Genomic DNA, 17971 nt, shown 5'->3' with positions numbered 1-17971 from the left:
CTTAAGCGTATACCCATTCTGTCTCCCCAGCGTAACCTCCGGGGCTATCTGCATTTGAGTCTTGTCATTTAGATATGTCATAAATGGGATATCAATTTCAAGTACTTTTGGAAGGTGGTCACTCATTGGTGAATCAAGAATCTTATAGCTAGAGATCCTATGTCCATAACTATTCGAACAAATAGTAAAGTCAATGGTAGTCGATAAACCCCTACCAATAAAGGTCGGGACAAATGGTGTTGGTTGCATGGCCAATTCATTTACATATCCCAGATCACAGTTAAATAATATCTCATTTAACAAATCCCCGGTTAAGGTATGTTGGAAATGTGTCAGGTCAATGTCTTGCTCTAACATTAAACCACAAATCCCTTTTTGACCCTTATTGCAAAATCATTACTTCCCTCCCCTTTCTATCTATTTCACCTTGTAAATCATCATTTAACCTTTTCACAATATCCTGGATTGCGCTCTTTGGGAGATTGTTATAGAAGTTAATAATAATGAAACTAATTCCAGTCTTAGTATCTATCACCACTTTTTGGGAAAAACTACACTCTGAGTAAAAACGTACCCTCTCATATGGTATACAGTTTGAGAGGTACGTGATTAGGCCACCCTTAGGTCTCCCATGTGCTCCTGCTACTGCTGGCGTACAATAAGTTTTATAACCGTTTATATGTATGGGCTCAATGGTCCACGTTTCTTGCAGGACCACAATATCCATATTATCTATGACAGTATCCCAGGAGGGATTAGAGATTTTCTGCTTTAAGCCTGCCACGTTCCAAAACAATACGGTGCAGATTTCTTTGTGACCAGCTATTGCAAGCTCTTCCGTGACAACATGTCCCCTATCATTCCCAGGTTTCTCAAGTATGGTTTTACCCATGATATCTGTTTGGCCAGAGACCTGTTTATTACTACTTTTAGGGCTTGGTCCTTTTTTGCATTTAACAGTCTCCTCCACCATAATTTTGGTCACATTAGCCAATTCATTGTTTTCTGGCATACTCTTATTGCTCACATTGCTAATAATCATATCAAGCTTTTCCTGTGGTGAACTATTATCTGACGGACTTAAAGGAATACTTAGGGAGGGCGAGGCCTCAAGGAATTCTTCATGCTCCGGGCGTCAGTCAACCGCCTCCAATGGGCTAACCCTATTATAGCAAGGTGATGAAGTGAGAATTCGCACATAAGGCGACTTGCTCTTTTCATGAACCTCGATTAACTTGTAACAGTATTAAACAATCCTGTTCGTCATTAATATTACACTTTTCCAGTACACGCAGGTGTCCTAGAGATGCTTGCCTATGTGTTTACTAACCGTAACACCGCTTGCATATTACAGAACCACTTGTGATGTGAAGTGCTGTTGCTGCTCGAACCTTTGGCGACTCTGAGGCCATTTGAATTCCTTGAGACTTGTGCTTTTGCCCACCCGCCTCCCGCCGCCGCACTCCAATTTCATCTCGGGGTCGGGCCGCCGAGCGGAGCGCAGTGCGGGGTGAAAAAACTACAGTTCCCAGCAGCCTCTGCGGCGCTAGCCGCGTCATTCGCGCGCCAGGAGGCGCTTAAGTCTGCAGTCACCCCGGTCGAGGGGGGGGAGCCACTTGTGATGTGAAGTGCTATTGCTGCTCGAACCTTTGGCGACTCTGAGGCCATTTGAATTCCTTGAGACTTGTGCTTTTGCCCACCCGCCTCCCGCCGCGGACTCCAATTTCATCTCGGGGTCGGGCCGCCGAGCGGAGCGCGGTGCGGGGTGAAAAAACTACAGTTCCCAGCAGCCTCTGCGGCGCTAGCCGCGTCATTCGCGCGCCAGGAGGCGCTTAAGTCTGCAGTCACCCCGGTCGAGGGGGGGAGCCACTTGTGATGTGAAGTGCTGTTGCTGCTCGAACCTTTGGCGACTCTGAGGCCATTTGAATTCCTTGAGACTTGTGCTTTTGCCCACCCGCCTCCCGCCGCCGGACTCCAATTTCATCTCGGGGTCGGGCCGCGGAGCGCGGTGCGGGGTGAAAAAACTACAGTTCCCAGCAGCCTCTGCGGCGCTAGCCGTGTCATTCGCGCGCCAGGAGGCGCTTAAGTCTGCAGTCACCCCCGTCTCGCGGGACGCCGGGCGAAGCCCGGGCAAAGGGCGGGCCGTCTGAGGCCGTCCGAGGTTGGACAAGGTTGGGTTGGGCCAGGGACCCTGCCCGACAATTCCCTTGCATACCTCTGGATACAGCCCTTCTGGTCTACCATACATTAGGTAAACAAACTTCTTGTTGAACCTTGTGAGTAAACTTCTTGCACCGAGTTTATTAGCCATCTCAATAATGCCCGGAAAAAAGCAAACCCCAGTTAATAACACCATGGAGAATTATCTTGTTCAAATCGTGGCTAAAATAAATAGCGACAGGAGGTCCTTGTTGGGACTTGAATCATCCACCCAATCTCCTCCGGCAGATAAAGTGACAGAGGACTCTTTAGCATTACTAAATAGCAGCATCTCTGGTGTGGTACATGACTCTCTCCAGGATACAACTACCATCCAGCCTAGTGGCATAGTTGCTAATACTGAAGCTAATAGTGATAGCGAAGTAGTGGCTGAGACATCTACTAATAACGAGTCCACTATCCCTACTGCCGTCCCTATTCCAGCCCCGAGGGTTACTGGGGGCAAAAGAAAGGCCATACAAAAACGGGGGGGTTTTGAAGTCATTGTGTCCAGTCATGCAAAATCAATGGATCTATTCCTATTGCTGTACCAACTCCTCCAATAGCACCACTGATTAATCCACTTGGAGGTACCTCTGCTGTTGCACCCACCGTTTCTTCAATTGATGACTCCAATACTTTGAGAGGGTCCTTCGAGCTAGTAGTGGAAGCCTCGCCACTAGTTCTCGTACTTGCAAATGTACCTCCACTAGCATCTGGCGAGGTTGAATCAACATCATCACTACGAAATAAATCTTTATCATGGCTCACTAACAATATGGCAATTTCTCCCTGGGGGAAGCAGCAATTATCCGAAGAACTTGTAAATGCCAGAAGGGTAGAGTGGATTGGGAACAGGGTAAAAAAATTCAAGGGGGATTGTGTTGTGCTCAACTTTTCCGACCCTGAGGTTTTGCCAAACATCTTGCCTCATATCTTCCCTCCACAGCGAAGATCCACTTCAATTGTTCCACTGACTTTGGACTTTTTCTATCCTCGGAAAGGTAGAGGCCCGAATTCAAGTACCTTAAGAACAAAATGGAACGTTGTGACCAAAAAGGGCAGTAAGAATGTCGGTTTCACTGAGTGGGGTCCAGGTTTGGAAAACAGATTCTCTGCCCTCTCAAACTTAAATGCATGTGATTGACAACCATTTAACCCCACGCCCATGTTGCAAATTCCTTTCGACGCATGTACAATTATGGAGTCCAGCCATTTAACAGGTGCTCAAAATGTGACACACAATCCTGAGGCCATAGCAGGACCAACTATTGTAAATATAAATGATAATGGTACTGACGTTACGATGTTGAACGGGTTAGATCCCAGTTCTAAACCAACCATGATAAATTTCACTGGGAATCTATTGTCTTGGAATGTGGCAGGGCTATGCTCCAAACTGGATTGCGGAGAATGGTTTGGGTTTGTCAGCCAGTATGACGTTTGTATTTTCCAAGAGACATGGGCTTGTGATCCTGTTTTTGCACTGGGGTATTTGAATTTCAACGTTCCGGCCACTAAGGGCCCTAAAGGGCGTCCGATGGGGGGACTCACCATATGGGTCCGTCAGTCTCTTAAGGTTGTAGTGAAAAACGTGGAGCTCCATCAAAAAGACATACAGCTCATCAGACTTACGAGTGTTTCATCCATCTCTATTGACATTTATAATATATATGCCAGAGGTGGAAGAGCAGGAAAATCAGAGGTCCTCTTGAATTTGTATAATCTTCTAGAGACACATTCTCCTGGGAAGAACATAATAATTGCAGGCGACTTAAACCGCACATTTGAACCGCTAGATACTGGCGAGGCTTTCTTGGGTGCGGAGGAAGATAAGCATTGGGATATTCCTGCACTTGATACAACTCCAGTAACTCGCTGGACTGAGGATATTTTAGGTTTAAATGCAATGTGCCTCGAACAAGGTTTAAGAGCTCTGAACGGTCGGACAAAGTCAGATAGAGTACCAGCTATGACTTTCAACAATGGGAGAAACAAAAGCCGCATTGATTATGTCATTTGTAGCATGTCTCTTTGGTCATTTGTTATTGATATGGTTGTAAAGGAAAGGCTTGAGAGCGATCATAACCCTCTATGTGTTCTCCACAAATGGTGGCTGTCTGATGATATTGTTCCTAGTCTCTGTGTCGAACCCTCACCTCCGATGATCGTACCATCTAATGACATGCGCAGGCTGAGGTGGACAAGTGTTAGGACAGATCAGCTGGTTTTAGAAAAAATAGGAGTGGCGACTGATAAGGCTATCATGGCCCTAGAGGGAGTGGCTGGCTATTCCCCGAGCCAAGATAATACTACTAAGGTTCATGAGGATCTCTTTCATGAAATCAAATGCCATTTCTTAAAACCGGTAAACAGAAAGAGGGTTTGTGCTTATAGAGCTGCTAAATGGTATAATCATGACTGTAAGGTGGCACGAACCTCTCTGGGAGCCGCAATCAAGAATAAAAATCGGGGGGTTATTAGATCAGCCAGGAAACATTACAAAAACTGTATTTCCAAAGCGAAAAGAGACTGGGATGAAGCCCATTGGAACAAGTTGAAATGTGCAAGTGATCGAAATCACTCTAGATTATTTTGGCACATAGTTAAATGGGGTCAAGAAAGGATTGAAGAGGCAAGTACTAACAATGTCCCCCAGGATGCCTGGGTTCAGTTCTTTAGTGAACAGTATGCTTCCAGGGACCAGACTGAAAATAGTAGGTGCCAGACCATACTTTTGGCAGAAGACAATATTTTCACGCAGAGTGAAATACTGTCTGCCCTTAAAACTGTTCAAAGTGGCCGTGCTCCTGGCATTGACGGAGTTCCAGCGGACGTTTTTCTAAACGACACTGGAAGGTGGTGCAAATACATTTACCTGCTAATAAACAACATTGCCAGAGGTGCAGATATCCCGGTAACATGAAGGGGTGCTGTTATTATCCCGGTATATAAAAAGGGAGATCGCGCCCAGCCCTGTAACTACCGCCCAATCAGTTTAATAGATACTATTCAAAAAATTGTGGGGCGTGTGATTGTCAACAGGTTGCTCGATTGGGCAGAGGACCACAACATTTTATCTCCCTTCCAGGCTGGATTTCGCAGGGCAACCAGCACTGTGGATCAAGTCTTTCGCTTTCAACTGATCCAGTGGAGGACCGTGGTGCTAGGCGGAGGCAGCCTTTACGCGGCATTTGTTGATCTGCGGGCTGCCTTCGACCTGGTACCAAGGGCAAAACTGTGGGAAGTGCTTGCGACTTTAGGGTTCCCAGGGGACTTGTTGTCTTTGATCATGCGATTGCACGAAGGTAACTATGCCAAAATTCGATGGGGTGGATACGGTAATGACACAGCCGAATTTCCTGTTGAGCGCGGGGTTCGGCAAGGGTGCTCAATGGCCCCAACATTGTTCACCCTTTTTATCAATGGTATTGTTTCCCGCATGCAATCTCAGGTAGTGGATGCTCCCTTTCTTGCAGGTGTAAAAGTTCCTATTTTAATGTTCGCCGATGATACGTTAATTTTATCTAAAACCCCAAGTGGTCTGCAAAAAGCTTTGGCAATATTTGACGAGTTCTGTGTAGATCACGGCCTGGAGGGGAATGCTTCCAAAACAAAACTCATGGTTTTTAATCCGCATAGAAACTTTAAACCCAAAATTTCCATGAGTGGACGCATTCTTGAGGTCGTAAAATCATTTACCTACCTGGGGATCCTTATCTCTAACGATAATAGGTGGAACCAACATCTAAATATTGCTACATTAAGGCACAAGCAACTAGCTGGTACCATTATAAAGGAGCATAGGAAATCGCTGACTAAACCGATTAAACCACCTTTGATAATATACGAGGCCAAAGCAATTGGGTCAGCTTTGTATGGTGCTGAGCTATGGGGGCATGAAAATCTGCAGGAACTACAAATTTCAGAGAATACATTTTTAAGGACACTCACAGGTACCCCTCAGAGTAGACCGTTATTGCCCCTGCGTTATGAGCTTGGTAGGAGAGAAATTTCGGAAATGGCCAAACTACGCCCGATTTTATACTGGCGTAGGCTCTGGACCATGCCAGAGCTCTCCCACTACACGGATGGGTTTATTGACGTTATTAAAGCTGACCGCTTTAATAAAATCAAATGGTTCAAAGCACTAAAGATTGCATTGTTCGAACTAGGACTAAATGCTCTATGGTCCGACCCAGCTGGGGCATCATTTCCCACCAAGTCTATCCTAAAAAACATTTTCTGGGAACAGGTTGCTCAAAGGAGTTTGCTTAGTACCAACAGTGGATCCATGACCACTAGCTTTCTTGAAGTTAAAATGTACCCTATTTATGAAATGTATTGGGACTATATATTGAAGCCCATGGACAGGACACTGCTTTTTCAACTAAGGGTTGGTTCCCTCCCTCTCCGTAATTTAACATCTAAGTGGAAATCAGGAGGTGTAGCTACTTGCCCGGTTTGCGGGGAAGGAAATGAAACCCTTGGTCACTTTTTGTTTTCCTGCTCAGTATATTCTGCCCCAAGGCGAACCTGGTTGGCACCTATGTGTAGGAACTTAGGTACAAAAAGTAGCATGGTAGCGCTGCGTATTGTAAGATCTACTTCGGTGACTTGGATCACAATTGCCACCGCAAAGTACTTGGGGTGGGCGTGGGTAATAAGGCAGAGTTTGCTAGCAGGGTAACTACTCTCTGCCTAGTTGTCCAGAGACTGCTAGGCTAATGTCTATTCTCTGTAACTGTTTATTTAGTTGTTCAGAGACTGCTAGGCTACTGTCTATTCTCTGTAACTGCTTATTTTGTTGTTCAGAGACTGCTAGACTATTGTCTATTCTCTGTAACGGTTTATTTAACGTATCATTCGGAATGAAATTTTAATGATTTTAGCTCAATGTTACCGCAATTACTTTTGTATTTTTAAATAGTAATGAACTTTACACCTGTGATTATGATGTGCATTAACTTTTTATATGTGATATGTGCTTATGTCTAAATGACTTTTGTAATTTAATTGACTTCTTATTATATGTTTGTTTGTCTGCTTTTATGAGTAATACTCGAAAAAAGCACTTTTGAATTGAATTGTAACCTGATAAGTATAGACTGCATTATTTGTCTTTAAATTCTCTCTTAAGTGTCTATGCAGGACTGCACATAAAGACAGCTTAAGAGATTATTTATTATTGCTCCGGGGTCCCCGCACATGAGCGGGACCATTCACTAGGTTATGACTGTAACAGAGATACCCCTACTACAGAACTGGAGTTACAGGTAAGAAACTACTCCTTCCTCTGCACCCCTGGACTGGACTCACCTCCTCTGCACCCCCTGGCAGGACTCACCTCCTCTGCATCCCCTAGACTGGACTCACCTCATCTGCACCCCTTGGACAGGCCTCACCTCCACTGCACCATTCTGGATAGGCCTCACCTCCTCTGCAACCCCTGGACAGGCCTCACGTCCTCTGTACCACCCTGGACAGGCCACACCTCCTTTGCACCACCCTGGACAGGCCTCACCTCCTCTGCACCCCTGGACAGGCCTCAAGTCCTCTGCACCACCCTGGACAGGCTTGTGCTCTTCTTTTATTTCTGTTGTTTTAAGACTGCTGTCAGGCTTACTAGCAGGTTTACTTGCTCTGAGTAGGCAACGAGCAGACATAGACGCCGGTATCTGCATCTAGGTACGTGCTTGTTAGCTGGTACGCTTTGTAAAATCTAATGACGCTCTATTTAATTGATTGGTTTTAATAGGGATGTATGTCATCCGTTTGCACTTGCATTTTACGTCAGATCATGGATGATTCGCAAAGTGTAGTAGTTTTTATAGTAGTTTTTATATGAACTGTGCTTATGCACCATTCATGTGCTGTAAATATCAATGTTTTTATTGCTATGGCATAAACTGCTGACAATAAACTTTTGACATCAAGTACCATACCTGCAGGAATTCTCAGTGGGTTGTGCGAGGCTACATTTATCCCAGATTCCCTTACTGATGGTGCACTATACTTCTTGTGCCCGTAGTTTCGGTTCGGAGTGAGGATAAGACAAGACACATCATTTGTCCCTTTAAGGTAACAATGCCAATTATTGTTCCCTTCAGCTCTGTATGGGGGAGGATCAGACTATATACAACTTGCACCCCCTCAATTTGGCAATACACTTGTTGTGCCATTTGCTCCTGTACGTAATGAGTCTCAGACGAGACACACCATGAACCCCCAATACAAGACAGGCTTCTCAATGGAACTATTGTATTAGAAGTCACCTCAGTTTGTGGGAGACGGGCTCTGGGAGTGGCCTTCAGCCTTGCCCTGCTTATCATACCTGGGCAAAGCTGTGATAGAGAATAGCTAAACACCGAGAGAAGTACGCTGTGCGATCCATCTTAAGCAACTGTTATCATACTGGGGCAAAACTGTGATAGAGAATAGCTAAACAGAGAGAGAAGGTACCCTGTGTGATGGATCTAAACAAACTGTTATCATACTGGGGCAAAGCTGTGATAGAGAATAGCTAAACAGAGAGAGAAGGTACCCTGTGTGATGGATCTAAACAAACTGTTATCATACTGGGGCAAAGCTGTGATAGAGAATAGCTAAACACCGAGAGAATGTACACTGTGCGATCCATCTTAACACCTTCGATGCTCATGACGAGCTCAGCTCATCATGAGCCACGTTGCTTGTGTGCTCATGACGAGCTGAGCTCGTCATGACCGTTGGAACACTCGCACGCTGGGCTGATTCCCCTGCTGTGCAAATGTTCTACACAAACGGGTGTTATCATACTGGGGCAAAGCTGTGATAGAAAGTAGCTAAACACCGAGAGAAGGTACGCTGTGCGATCCATCTTAAGAAACTTATCATACTGGGGCAAAGCTGTGACAGAGAATAGCTAAAAAGAGAGAGAAGGTACGCTGTGCGATCCATCTTAAGCAACTGTTATCATACTGGGGCAAAGCTGTGACAGAGAATAGCCAAACAGAGACAGAAGGTACGCTGTGCAATCCATCTTAAGAAACTATTATCATACTGGGGCAAAGCTGTGATAGAGAATAGCTAAACAGATCAAGAAGGTACGCTGTGCAATCCATCTTAAGAAACTGTTATCATACTGGGGCAAAGCTGTGATAGAGAATAGCTAAACAGATCAAGAAGGTACGCTGTGCAATCCATCTTAAGAAACTGTTATCATACTGGGGCAAAGCTGTGATAGAGAAAGCTAAACACAGAGGGAAGGTAGGCTGTGTGATCCATCTTAGGAAACTGTTGTCCTACTGGGGCAAAGCTGTGATAGAGAATAGCTAAACACCGAGAGAAGGTACGGTGTGCGATCCATCGCAAGAAACTGTTTGCAAAGCTGTGATAGGGAATAGCTAAACATCGAGAGAAGGTACGGTGTGCGATCCATCACAAGAAACTGTTAGCATACCAGAGTAAAGCTGTGATATACAATAGCTAAACAGAGAGAAATTATGAAGTGCGATCGATCTTAAGAAACTGTTATCATACAGGGGCAAAGCTGTGATAGAGAATAGCTAAACACCGAGAGAAGATATGCTGTGCGATCGATCTTAAGAAACTCGATTTACAGCTTTCTAGTTACTGCTTGAACTAAGTTTTAGCATAGAGCTTGGAAACAGAGTTAGGGTAGCGGGATGATAGAACCTGCAAATCATGTTAGAAATGTTCATTTTGTTTTAACTGACCACGTCATGCACTACTGCATTTATTTTCACATTCTGTTTAGTTACTGTCCATATTAAATATACTAAGCTTGGGTTTTAGAAGTAAACATTCTTAAGCATATCCCATGTTTCTTATTGCAATTTTTTTAACAATATATTTTATTGAGTTACATGATATATATCGGGCATTAGCCAGGAGGACACATTTTGATGGATAAATGTGACAATGCATACTTCTAATCGTGATTTCTGGAAAATTAGTATATACAACAAAAACAGCATTGCGCAGCTCGTCTCAGCTTATTGCAATTTTGAGCTTGTTATTCACTTATGAAAGAGGTTTTGGAGTCTCATTTTGTCGCTAACCTCACCTAGTGGGACTGATAACCCGAAAACACTTCCTGCACAGTACTGCTCAGTGGGTGGTGTATGGGTCGCAGTTCAAAGTGGTTTTCTTGCACCTGGGGGTTTGAAATCCAACCCTTGCCGGTCATAAGGTGAGGGCAAGATAGTGACACTTTCATCCTTGAAAGTTTGAACTTTGCAAGCATCACTTAACTATGCTTTCCCACCCACAATAAAAGGCGCATTGTGAGAAGTTGGCCTGATGCATGATGTCCACAGTTCTGTGGGCACCCTGTACCAGTCCAAACAATCCCTTATGGTGGTGGTTGTAAAGTCAACCTTATAGACAAGCTATCCTAGGGGTAGCATGGACTAAGCAGTCTTAGGCTAAACTCAAGAGGGCATGTGAAGCCAGCTGTTTTACCATATGCAATCCTGTAATATCAAATGAAGGACACCACACAAGTTATATATTATAAAAATATATGTATTTATTACTAGAATAATCCTCTGTACTCTTTATGAGTGCAGAGGCACAAGTGTTTAAACAAAAGCACAGTTAAACATTCAAAAGTTGCCCAATTTTGGATACGCCTGGTGGCCACTCAAACCATATACTAAAATAGTGGTATAAGTACCACCTCTTGAACAATGGTAAGGCCTAGGGCGTTGTGAATCGCTGAGACTACTCTGGACTAATAGTGATGAAGTCAGGAGAGGCCCGCGGGACACAGGTGCAGTGCCAAAAGCACATGGATGCACCAATGCAAAGTCAATGGCGCGTAAAAGTTAAAGAGTTACTGTATTGGAAGTCTTCCGACTGGAATAGAATTACCCCACTTTAAACTAGGACACAAGAGGTGAAATCCACTACAGGAGCACCGGTGTTAGTTCGTTACCTCACCCACAGGAAGCGGGTGCATAGGTGCCAAAGTGTGTCGGGTTTCGTCGTGGAGATCTGTGGAGCCTGGAGATGAAGATGCTGCAGGCGGCCAGGAGAGAAGAGTCCGGTTGGATCCAAGGGTGGATCGAAGATGTAGAGTACCTGAAAGCAGAGGGGACAGAGTCTGGGTCACTAGCCAGTGACCAGGATGGAACCAGGAAGGAACCAGGCGACGTCGGGCGCAATCAGGTGGTTGTCGTGAAGCTTGTCTCCGCTGCCACGTGGACTCTGGGGCACCGAGGATGTCCAGGAGTGAATCACGAGCTGTCCCACAAAGGCTGTCACTGTCGGCAGTGTCGGCTTCCGGATCGGAGTTAACAGGCCTTGGCAAATACAACCCACGCAGGATTGAAAGATCGATTCTTACTCGGACCAGTAAGGTCAGAGCGGTGGCTCCTTTTCAGGGGAGCGAGGGCCAGTCTGGAGCAACCAGACTAGTAGTGTAAATTTCAAGGTTCGTCGGTTCTGGGGCCACTAGCCAACAGGCAAGCGACCGGACCAACGCATCGAGCAGGAAAATGCAAAAGGGCCCCACGCAGTACTCGATGAGTGTGGAGGGGAGTTCTTTGGTGCACAACTGCTCGGGCCGGGGTTTCTCAAACCCCAATGCACTGCTTCGAGGGTGCCTCAGGAGCTGCACGGTCAGCACTTCGCAGTCTTTCCAAGATGGCCAGCTCCACGCTTCACGTCGCCTCCACGGGTCTCAGATTCGCTGTGACTGTGGATCGGGCTGTTAGAAGTCAGGAAAGCTGGGCTTAGCTTGTTGATCTCTGTCGCTCGAGTTCTGGCGGGAACTGCAACAAAGCAAACCGTTGGGCGCCTGATGGTGCCTGTTTGCACAGGGTGGTCACTCCTTGACCACAAGGGAGATTCTTCAGTCTTCCACGTCGAGTGGGATGTCGAAGGGTCCAGAGTTCTGTATCAAAGTTTTGTTCAGGATAATCTAATGCTCCTGGGCACAGCTCCTACCTTTATTCTCAATCAAGGGGCTGGATTACCTGCTAGGTCCCTCCTATGGGTGGAACCCAGGAAGGGGGTGGTTACACCCCTTTCCCTTTGTCCAGTTTTGCGCCAGTGCTGGGACTGGAGTGTCCCAGCACCGGTTTGAACTGGACTATGCATGGGAAGCCTTGTGCTCCCCAGGCAGTGTCTAGTTTCATTTAACCCTCCCTGCTACAATCCACTATCTCCTGTCTGGGGTGATGTAACACCTCCCTGTGACAGGATACCAATTGTCCAGGTCTCCCCTGCCAGAGTTTCGGTCAGCAGCAGGAGGCCAGGCTCGTGTCTGTGGCAGCAGCATCCATTTTGTGATGCTGTGGCTTTGGTTAGATTTAACTGCGTTTAAGCAAAGTAACATGTCTTCTCCCTCTAGAAGGGTGGAATGCTACCCCCGTTGCCAGGACTGGCGAGGGGGTAGTATTCCAAAGCGTATGACACCTTACACGACATCTTTTGATAAAGCCAAACCAAAGTTAGCAAGTAACAGCGAGGATCATAATGCACTTAAGAGTATATGGTATGGCAATATCCCGGAACAGCTAAGGGAGTTGGTCCCGACAGCTGCAGACAGGCTCAGCTCATGCTAGAGCACCATTGTGAGACTTGGCCCTTTCCCCAGAAATTTTTCGCTTTTTATCCCCTGTTAATTTAGGATGCCCCTATTGAAACAACACTGTATAGGCTTTGGGTGGTGGAGAATGCCCTGTTTAGTTTAAAACTTGTGTTAAAATGCAGGTACCTTCTACACCTAACATGGCCGCCACAGACCTCTGCTGCAGCAGCGTGGTTTAGAGGGCGCATTCTAGTAGCCAGGGGCAGGCTGGAACCCTAAGGCAATGTATCCATCTTAGCCTGCCAGCCTGTCCATAGGTAGAATGGTGGAACCACCTAGCACCTCCTGGAACCTTCTGGAACAGGTGAGGTGACACCAACTGACACCAACTGACACTACCAACTGTTAACTGGCACTATAAAAGGAAAGGGAGGGAACTTTCCTGAGGAGAAGAAGGAGAGAAGCTGAGGGGAGGACCTGGGGGAGGAACCTACGCAGGAGTTTAGGCAGAGGGGCCTAGTCAGGGACTATGATGCTGGAAGTGACAGTACTTTGAGTGCTGCCTTTCAAGTATTGAGCACACCTGTAAATCCCCCCTGACCTAGCCCAGCGGAAGGGAACCCCCAGGGACCACTTGAGGGGATTGGCTGAGGAGATCCAACACCAGCCACCAATTTAACCCCCTTCAAGGAAACAAGAACCCAACTGCTATTTACAAGGGCGCGAGAAACAGCTGCGCCAAGAAGAAATTAAGGAACCAGTAACCAAGAAACTAAGGGCGCAAGAAACATCACGCCAAGAAGAAAAACTAAATCACCACAGGACTTTTGAGGAACATCCCAGGTATTGGCGCTGTGTCGCTCCCTGTGCCCCCCTGACGCCACCTGGGGTTCCTGCGCTAACCTGCCACTGCTGTGTGGCTTGACCTGTGAACTGCCCTTGTTTGAAGACAGCTACTGCTGAAGCGCTAGCCTCCTAGAAACTGCCTAAGCGCTACATTGCCCTCCAAGCGCTTATCTACTGTGTCCCTGTGAGAAGCACTGAGCCTGCTGATATTGCCAGAGTGCGCTGTGATTCTTGAGGCTATAGTGGTCCTGAAGCGCTAGACTCCTGAAGCGCTAGAATCCTGAAGCGCTAGAATCCTGAAGCGCTAGAATCCTGAAGCGCTAGAATCCGGAAGCGCTAGAATCCTGAAGCGCTATATCTGCCTGGATTGTTGTCCTGTGAACTGCTGACCCCTGAAAAGCGCTCTTATGTCGCTGTGCCGGTGAAGCGACCGGAAGTAGTGGAAGAGCGCCACTGACTGCAACCTCGCCAAGCGCCTACCTGTAGCGCCTAGTGAAACGCCGTGCTTTGCCCCCAGGCGGCCCCCAGTGCCAGGAGAGGGCCGCCTCAGCAACCGGAGGCGTGAGGGAGAAAAGGCGCTGTGTCTCAGCGTGACCTGGGGCCGCTGTCACCGCCGCGGCCCGGCCGGAGAGTGAGGGATCCCAGCGGAACCAGCGCCGTCTTCGTGACCCCCCTCGGCGGCCCCCGTGTACCAGGAGAGGGCCGCCGTATTGTACGCCTGAGGAGGCCTCCGCGCATACCAGTAAGGTCGCGTTAGGCCCTGAGGCAGGAATCCCCGTATCACGTGACGGGGACACATCAAGTCCCGGCCCCGCCGCGCACTGATTGGCCGCGTGGCCGAGCCTCTCCTGCACCACATCGCGATTGGTTCCTGGGCCGGTGAGGCTGTAGAAGGCCCGGGAACCGCTTGTCATCGACGGGGAGGGCTCCGAGAGAGTGTCAGAGCCCCCCCTCACTGCCAGCACTCGTCGCGGAGGGGGCCGACGTGCACCAGAGCCCCCCTCCGGTTTGCCCCACAACGCTTGGAACTGCCTCGCGACCGGCGCTGGTGCTCTGTAGCTGCTCCCTGCACCGCGCCCGGTCGTGTGAGGCTCCAGAACCTGCGCAAGGGCCCCGGAGGGCCGAAGAAAAAGGTAATCCCCCAGGGGAGGAGGGCGGAAGGCCGGGTAAGGCCCCGTGTTCGCCCCTCCCCGGGGCAAGATGTCACTGGGCCCCGTTGGCCCTCATTAATTGCTGGAAAACTGGTGACTGGGCCCCGTTGGCCCTAATTAATTACAGAAGCCCTTCAGGCATGGGGACTGGGCCCACGAAGGTCACTGTGGGTCCTCTGCAGTAGGAACCTTGTACTCCTGCCATGAGTTAATTATTAAATTGGGCTGCATTGTTGATGGATGTTTCTCCCTTGCCTTATGGGAATGTTCCCTGATTAATAGGAGCAACTTGCTGCTCATTTATGCACCAGCCGATGTGTAGTTTGCCTAATGCCAGGTTGGAAGTGATGTAATGCCTATTTGAAGCCTGATGCAGGGCTTATAGGGTGCTAAAGAAATACTTGGGGCCTATTGAAATACTGGGTACTGGCTAATTAAATGTTCACTTCTGCCTAGGACAATGCCTTTAGAAATGTCCTAACTTCTGCCTAGAGAACTGTTTATTTCTAGCTAAATGCCTTAGTGAATGCCCAATGTAAGGTTCATTCAAATACGCTTTGCGTAAAGCTCTAGGTAATGGAATGGTTATTCCTCCCAAGTGCAACTGGTAATTAACTGTCTGGTTAGTTTATGACTAATGAAATGTTCTGCCTTTACTCTCATGACATGTATATTACTGCCTAAGGCACTGTTATATGAATGCTGTTGCTACCTCAGGAAATGTTTATACTACATAGTTACATAGTTCCTGGGTCATATGTCATGCATACTCCTGCCTAATGCAATGGTTCCCAAAGACCTCTAGGTATATAAGGAGATGGTTACTCCCATTGGAGGAGAGGTTTATTCCTGATTAATAGGGATAATGCACTGCTATTCCAGCCTCAGGTGTTGTAGTAGTTTAACCTAGTTAAAAGAAAGGTTGATTCTTACCTGATGAAATGGGTAATGCTGGTTAAATGAAATGTTTTACATTGACTTCTTCAGGAAGTCTTTCCCCTGCGTAAGGAGAATGATACCTTTGACCTATAGTCAGTTATGATACATCATTTATTTATTTATGAGATGTTTTACTCCTAATATGGGAGAAGAGTTATGCACAGCTAAGGTTTCCTCTGATGTGATGTTTCATATTTAAGGAAAGTGGCAACCTACTGTTATTTATTGAAATGCTTACTGTTATAACTTCTTAATGCATTTGATGCAGGTGCTGACCAGGAGCAAGGCATAGGTCAGGCCTGTGTTATACTAAAAATGTATTTATTCAATATTTAATATTTATGGAACATCTAATGTTTATTATTTATTCATCCAGTATTTATTGCCAAGTGTTCTCACGCATGTATTTCAGTGGAAAGCGGATAAGCTAATTTTATGATGAATTCCTAATACCCTGATCCTGCTCCATCTACTTGATTATCTATCTTAATAAAGTTAACTTGAGTTTTTACACAAACTCACTGGAGTGGTGTCACTAATTGCGTGCCCAGGTTTCTGACTCAGTGGTTGCGTGTGCTGCATGGTTGCTTAACACATATGCTTTCGGATGCCTACCCGCTCGTGCCATGCTACCCTAGGGGACTGGTGACCCCAGTTCCAACATATTGGTGGCAGCGGTGGGATCCAGGACTTGTGACCATGCAGCACCCTCCATTGGGACAGGGTGCACAGCAATTGGGCTGCACAATTATTGTGTGTAAGCCAAAAGTAATTGACCCCTCCATTGTCTAGCCTGTAGAGTGTATCAAGATCTGTTAGACCTAATCCTGTCACCCACGTCCTGGTATCTTTTCCCAGATTTATCTGAGTCCCCACCTGGCATACTGGAGTGTTGTCAGGGGATGGGGGTGCCTGTTGGGCGGAGGGAAGAAGGAACTCTGTACCACTTTTGGGGCACGGGTAGGAGCCCACCCAGAGGGGAGAGGGGATGGGAACAGGAGGGGCAGGTCACACCCAGGGAGGCGGGCACACCAGAGAACCTTGGAAGGGGGTGTGTGTCGTCAGAGAGGTTAGAGCAGAAAAGGGAGAGTGTGAGCCTTGCAATGAAGGAAGGGAAGCTGGTGCACAGGCTTCAGCTAACAGAGACAGAGCTGAAGACCTTGAAATCATGTGTGCCAGGTACTTCCATGGTGGCAGCGTACCCGAGGTTCGGGGTTTGGACCAGTCACAGAGTGTAGAACCTGGACTGGGGTTTCAGGTGCAGGGACTGCCTGACCTGGAGGGTGGGGTACCAGTAACTAAGGACCCTACCGGTGTGACTCTCAGGGGTACTACTCCAGGTGGGAGGGTGCGGAACCCTGGGAGGGGGTGCAGAGGGAGGAAGGACTCTCCTCTGGCACCGGTCCAGCCACGGGGTTAAGATCCTGGGTTGGGTGGCCAGGTTCAGGGGTTGCCTGACCTGGCGGGAGGAATCTCTGTATTCAGAGTTCCTCCGGTTGTGACTTCTAGGGGTACCTATCCGGGGAGGAGGGTGCGGAACCCTGGAAGGGGGGTGCAGAGGGAGGAAGGACTCTCCTCTGGCACCAGTCCAGCCACAGGGTTAAGATCCTGGGTTGGGTGGCCAGGTTCAGGGGTTGCCTGACCTGGCGGGAGGAATCTCTGTATTCAGAGTTCCCCCGGTTGTGACTCTCAGGGGTACTACTCCAGGTGGGAGGGTGTGGAACCCTGGGAGGGGGTGCAGGGAGAGGTAGGTCTCGCCCCTGTCACCAATTCAACTTAAGGGTTTAGACCCTAGGTTGAGGAGGAGAGTGGAAAAAGGTACCACGGGCCTGGGGCGACTGCCCCCCACTCTGAAGAGAGAGTAAGGGCCAGAGACATCTGGATTGGAGGTCTGTCCTGGCCGCATCCCACTAGGAACACCAGTGGGGTGGTTGGATTAGCGAGGATGTCATGGTGGTATTGGGCCTGCGTCCACCTTTTTCCGCCCCAAGCAGGGAAGCCCGTCAAGGGAATGACCAGTCTACCCTGGCTTTTGGCTGGGGGGGAGATGTGTGAGACTTGGCCCTTTCCCCAGAAATTTTTCGCTTTTTATCCCCTGTTAATTTAGGATGCCCCTATTGAAACAACACTGTATAGGCTTTGGGTGGTGGAGAATGCCCTGTTTAGTTTAAAACTTGTGTTAAAATGCAGGTACCTTCTACACCTAACATGGCCGCCACAGACCTCTGCTGCAGCAGCGTGGTTTAGAGGGCGCATTCTAGTAGCCAGGGGCAGGCTGGAACCCTAAGGCAATGTA

Source organism: Lissotriton vulgaris, chromosome 1_1 (assembly GCF_964263255.1).
Source record: "Lissotriton vulgaris chromosome 1_1, aLisVul1.2, whole genome shotgun sequence".
NCBI lineage: Eukaryota > Metazoa > Chordata > Amphibia > Caudata > Salamandridae > Lissotriton > Lissotriton vulgaris.
The sequence above is the reverse complement of the archived record's forward strand: the minus strand, read 5'-3'. Positions refer to the sequence as shown.